Consider the following 7,001-nt stretch of genomic DNA (forward strand, 5'->3'; position numbering starts at 1 on the left):
TCAGACCCACTGAAGGTTCGCTCATGTTTTACCCCAACCATAAATGTTTCAGCCTGTATTTGTGGGAGGAGTCTCAGGAAGTATTTATACCCCCTTCAGACCCTGTCTTTCAGCATGTTTCTTTTCCTGCCCGCCCGTCTCCATCAGTTCCCTTTTCCTTCTCCTTTACTAGAGGTAGGCCCCTATCCTACCTACAAAGGAGGGCGTTTTCAGGGTCTAGGCGTATTTCAGACCCACTGGACGTTCACTCAAGTTTTACCCCTACCACAAATGCCCTTTAAACCCTTTACATCATATGCACTTTACAAAAAATGGTAAGCCATTGGTTCAAATCACTCCCGCAATAACCATGAACACAGGGGCATGGCTGTTGCTGAGCACTCCATGACTCAATTGGTCACTTATTGGCCAATTATCCTCATTTCCATACATATGCCTGCTTCTTCAGAGAGTCCCATGCGGGTATAATGTCAGATGCCTCTGTTCTTTGCTTATCTCACAGAAACATAGAATGTGTCGGCAGATAAGAACCATTTAGCCCTTCTAGTCTGCTCTATTTGTGAATACTTTCCTTAGTCCCCGGCCTTATCTTATATCTACGATAGCCTTATGCCTATACCATGCATGCTTAAACTCCTTCATTGTATTAACATCTATTACTTCTACTGGAAGGTTATTCTATCCACTACCTTCTCAGTAAAGTAATATTTCTGGATATTACTTTTAAACCTTTGCCCCATTAATTTAAGAGTATGTCCTCTTGTGGTAGTTTCTAGTGTACCAATAATTTGACTTTAGGCTTATCCCTCCAGGAACATCAACCTCGTTGCTAATCTTTGTGTCATCAGCAAAAAGACATACCTTATCATCAAGACCTTCTGCAACATCACTAATGGAAATATTAAACAGAATGGGTCCAAGAACAGAACCCTGAGGTACCCCACTGGTAACAAGACCTTGCTCTGAATATGCTCCGTTGACTACAACAAGGAATACTCTTCAATACACTGTGAAGTTTGCAGAAAATGTCCACTTAGATTCCATTTTTTCGTAATGTGCATCACATATCACTATGAGAAAATGTCACACTGAATTCATAAAATACAGAAGGCACAGAAACACATTTTCGTCATCACTCAAGCAGACACATTGGTGATGTATCAGGACATCTAAAAAACTAGAACTGACTACTGTGGTTTGGGCTTGGCGAGCTCATCTAGAAAATGCAGTTGGTAGAAATTTGAAAAGCGTTGTATTTGTTAAATACTATTACCTGCATGTTTTCGTAAGGTGATTGAATGTGTTATGGAAATTAAGTGTTCTCAGGGTAACACGATACAGACTTTGGTGAAGGAGAAAGTGTGTACAGCGAAACAGCTGAAGAATATGTTTCCATGTCAGTGACTTTCAAGCTGCCCTTAGTGGCTGAAGGTTTTCTAGAGTACACTAGTTCCCGCTTGTTAAAACAGACTGTGGCAACAGTCTTGCTCAGTTGTTCTAGTGTTCTGTCAAGTATTGCATGCTGTGTGTGATCTTGACTGAATACATTGGCCAGCAATTTTGACTTCTGCCCACCATGAATGGTTTAGCCTGCTCTGTTACTGCTCCTTCAGATTGCCATTCACTACATGCTCTTGTGAACTTAATTTAGCTTTTTCCTGTGATTTTGCATCTGATTCTGTGTTTACCATGAACTGTAGTCATTGGATTGTATCAGAGTATAGTGTCAGAGTTTTGGGGTGTGTCTTGGGTTAGTGGCATCCTGGAGAGAAAGAAAAGGGAGAGCGAATATGTATATTTCTGTAAATGCATGGTGTTAGGGTGAGTGTGCAGGTGTTAGTATATAGTGTTAGCGTGAGTAGGTGGATTGACTCCATTAAAAGAAACCCAGCCAGGGCTAACCCTACCATAGAAGGACACTGCAGAGACAAGGACAACTGGGCACTCCTGTAGGCTACCCATAATACAGTTGGTGCCACCCTGATAACAGGAGGAAGCCACAAGCAATTTAAAAAGCTGTTAAGTAAAGGTATATGAGGCATAAATAATATTTATTGTGTTTTTATTTTAGCTAGCTTCATCTTTACATGCAAATTATTAATACAATATTTATTCAATAATATGTACTATTACATGCATACTGTATTCTGTTGGGCTTTACCCCAGATCTGTTAGAAACCTTGCACCATTCCTGGTTGCTGGGATGTTGCTCTAAGAAAACCCTGCGCTCTCACATCCTCGGTGATCTTATTAATAATGGCTGTAATTTTGTGTCTCAAGGACGCACAGGCTCCTATTAAATATCAAATTGGGACTTTTGCCCTGTCTCTAAAAAAAAAACCACAAACCAAATAGTTTTTTCTTACACCAAAATACTTTATTGTGCAACTATTACTGTAATAATTGCTTAGACCGTAACTTATTATTCTTAGAAGATACATTTGTGTTTTCACATATATTAAAAAGGTTGTGGCGGTAATTCCTAAGTGCATTATTAATCCCTAATAAGTGCATTATTGTTCATATTAATACTAATCAAGACAATACATCACAGGATTTCATCGTGCTGAAGTGAAAGATGTTTATTTGAAAACCCCTGATTTGCAAGCAGTCGTTAAATGTTTGGTCATGTTGTAGTAGTTTACAGAATTCCGTGGTTTTGTAAATATTTCAGCTTGCAACCCATTCCAATCTTGTATGCATTTCCAAGAGCATTAAGTACCAAGTGATGCTATTAAGACTTCCAAATCTTTCTGGGCATCATTATCCTGAAAAAAGGAGAAAGCATATATAAAATATTGGAACAATTAAATACAAGGCATTACAGCAAATACTTCATTATATGATATTTCATAACAGATTTATACTGCAGCCTTACTGATGCCATTTGGATATACCGTACATTCCGGCGTATAAGACGACTGGGCGTATAAGACGACCCCCAACTTTTACAGTTCAAATATAGAGTTTGGACTATACTCTACCCAGCATACAACAACCAGTGCTGGTTGGGGAGATCACGATCTTGCACCTACCTCGGCGCGGCCCTGAAGACCGGCCCAGGGGAGGCGGCTTCTTCACTCGCCCCTCCCCTAGATTGGTGGCTTCGTGGGAACCTCCGGCTTGGTAAGTACCCGGTGGATGCATTTTTTAGGGGTTTCTAAGTTAGTACCCGGCGTATAAGACGACCCCCCACTTTTAAGAAGATTTTCTGGGGTTAAAAAGTCGTCTTATACGCCGGTATATACGGTAGTCAAGATTTACAATGACATTTCTATTTTTTGGGTACATGTTTTACAAATGTTTCCAGCCAAACCCTGTCTACCTACTAAACCAGTGGTTTGATTACATTTCGAATACTAAAATGCTATATATCATATCTTTTTCTTCAAACTGAACCCGGGGTTTGTGATGTTCTACTGACCAAATGTGCACAGAGATCGTACTTTCCCAAAGTAAGCCCCATATTTACACTAGATATTCTTCCAAAGAAAATGTTATGCTGCATGAATCACTACCTTGTGACCGTTAATATTTTCCAAAATGATGATGATGATTTTATTAGTAGATCACAAGGAATGATTTCTCAAGCAAAAGTGCTGAGAACAGCTTGTGACATGCAGGCTCTGTGTGCTGTTAAACAATCATTAAACACGTTGTGTTTTACATATAAAGGATTATAAACCTGGATTTAGCAGTTAGAGGGTTTGAGATGTTTCTGTCACATCACATGCATCCATGAAAACACCACCCAAGTTGATTTGGCTCGCAGTCACAAAAACACGCATCGTCACTCACATGTTGGATCTGCATCCAAGGAATACATGAATAGAAATGAGAACTTGTGTTCTTCACTTTTCGCCACCAATATAAAGCTGTATTAATTGGCTTTACCAAGGTCATTTGCATTAAAGCCCAATTTAAGTTTTGGAAACAAAGTCTAGAAACGTGTTTGCATGTTGAGATACGTTTCAATTATACAGTTTAATTAAAATGTTATAATTACATACAGTCAGTTTATAAAGTGTGGGTTTTGCTAGACAGATGCATTTGTGCATTAAAATAATATACAATATTTGTGATTATTAAAAATCTACAAACCACCTCTTGGTAATATTGCTTACATTATTAGAGTAATATATATCCCCAGCCGTAGTGTACAATATGTACGTCATTCCTGGCCACTCTCCAGGTTTGACCCAGAGTCTCTGGATGAAGCCCTGCTGCAACAAGTCTCCAGGTCGCTTTCTTCTTTCTCTGGGCACCGTAGCGATGTTTCGCCATGTCATCTCTCATAACCTTCTCGCCCACACGCTGCCCACTTTCCTCCCACTCCCCACCCACTAAAGCCTGTCTGTGGCTAGCCCCTCAATTGTACACAGCTATCCCCTGCTATCTCAGGGAGTCACCTAAATCATGGATCTATGACATACATACTTTTGCATTAATACATTTGCGTATTGGAAGACTTTACACAAGACTTGCAAATGGGCCAAAAACGATTCGGACAAATGTTTTGGTTTGGTTTTGGCTCATTCATTTATGGGCATCAAATTTCGTTCCCTGCCCATTTGGTACGTCCAAAGGATTCTGGGGTATTTTTAATTTTGGAACAAAATGTGCTGCCCAGTGCCCCCATACACTCTCACACTATCATTCTTGTTCACTCTCTCTCATGCTTTCTACATTTTTCCCTACCATATCTGCCATCCACTTTCGCTTCTTTCGAACAGATTCTCTTCTATCGTTGATCTGCTAACTTGGTATGATTGGAGAGAAGGGAGAAGATAAAAGAAGATAAAGATGTGGAAGGAGATGCAGAAATGGGAGTGGTTTGTAGAAAGGAAAGTGGTCGGCAGAAAAGGTTGGTGAAACATTTAGAGAGTGTGAGAAAGAGAGTGAATGAGAATGAGCAAGTGAGTGAGAGTGAATGTGGACAAATTCATTTTCTTGTGAAAATTCAGAGCTTTTTACTTTGTTTTCATCCAATTCGGGGGGGGGGGGGTCTGGCCTCATTTTTGTGGCTTTGTACGAATTGCTGAATTTACCAAAATTCAGTACATTTGCAATTCAAATCCAAAGGCACAAGTCTACTTTATATAGGGTTGTAGAAGTATATCTGCAACCACATCTCCAAACACTATGATACAGTAACGCAGACTTTTTCTTAACCCACCAGGCAATGTAGGTTAACAGATTACGTTTCCTTTCTAAAGAAGTACAATAGTTATCAACATATCAATCTGACCTTCACTATTCACCAAAGCAAAGCTGTACTTTACAGCTTGGATCTTGTGAATGGACACCTTGATAAAAGAGTTCTAGGAACGCTATCAATTTACATCTACTGTGACATTTTCACAGCCACATATATGCAAAGTGTACATAAAGGTCATTTAGGTTTACTTACTAATCCTGGAGGGGGTAAAACCAGACATTATCACATACCCTATATTAAATACCCAATACCTTGTATTGCTTAGTACAACATCTGATTTTGGGGTGTGTTTAGGCACATGGAGAGTTCCAAATACTCTCTTAAAAAGGCACTAGTCATCTCAAAAAAAAGTTTGTTAACACTATTGCATAAGAATGAATTGGAAAATATTTCAGTAGTTTATATGGTGTCCATTATCGCACATTATTGAACTGATCAACAGAAACTTGTTTTTAGGTGAAAGCCCAACATTAATTATTGTTCTTTAGGACTATAAGAAAACAACAGACAAACCACTAAATAAAGCACAATTCAAGTAATAGTTAAAAACCCACAAAGAACATCCACTATCCCACTTACCACCTTATATTTATTGGACACCATTGTCATTGCCAAATCAACTCAATTAAGTCTTCGCTTCGACCTTCTGTCTTTCCTTCAGGAAAGGAAGATACAGGGCAGTCAAAGGGCAGCAACACTCAAGTCTGCACTTAGAAGTGGGAGAGTCTTTTAGAGGACAGGCAATAAACCCTGGCACATACATTTCATAACTATACTATTAATTGTGTTAATATATATGCTAGAATAAACAATAACAGGGTTAAGATATTATTTATTCTGTTCACACATGTTGTCTAAAATATTAATCCAGAATTGAATCGATGGGACCGTAAACAAGGGGTAAATATGTTTTCTCTAAAAAAAAAACAGAAGTGCACGAACCAGTTAAAGCTCATTAAGTACCTATCCGTAGTACAAAAAGGATATTTTTAAGGTGCAGTGTCTTAAAAGTAATATTGACTTTTGTACTTAATTAAAGCTTAAAGAAGCATGCGCACACAGGATCCACAGAGACAAATGGAAAACAAACAGGTTTTATATTGAAGCAATTAAAACGGAGAATAGGTATAGATGAAATGAAGACGTTTACAGCACAATACCTCCAGGAGACCCATAAAGAGGTAATATAGGATAATTATATGCTGGGAATCTCTTTGTAGTATATACATTACATAAAATAAAACCACCAAACAAGTGTACATGGAAAAACTGAAGCCAGAGGTGTATATTTGTATATGATGTTGTATTGGATATCCCACAACACAGAAGCTTGTTAATAATGTTAAACCTATTGCCTCCCTGGATCTGCCAATGGTTGGGGTTGTGGTTACTGCTGCAGATCTCATGCGGGCCACACCTCAATGTCTGGTAGGCCGCAAGTTGGACACCCCTGCCCTAGCCTATCTCTTCACACAGAAACAACCTGTGGGCATCTAGGCTTCTTAGTAAACCAAGGTCATGAATGCTTTCAATGCCTGAGAGGTACCTTCTTCATGTATAATACAGCATGAATGTCCTCTGAAACTTCAGCTTTAGACTTAATGGTACTCAGTCTACCATTTTGCATCATGGCAACTGTAGTCCACAGCTACTATTACAGGATTCTATATCTATCTACATTAATAATGGTAAGACCAATCATATGACAAGAAGGTAGAAAACCTCATTTTGGTGACATAGAGCTTGGTGTAGTATGCAGATTCATTATCAAGAAAATAAATTG

The sequence above is a fragment of the Spea bombifrons genome, chromosome 3 (genome assembly GCF_027358695.1).
Source record: "Spea bombifrons isolate aSpeBom1 chromosome 3, aSpeBom1.2.pri, whole genome shotgun sequence".
NCBI classification, from domain to species: domain Eukaryota; kingdom Metazoa; phylum Chordata; class Amphibia; order Anura; family Pelobatidae; genus Spea; species Spea bombifrons.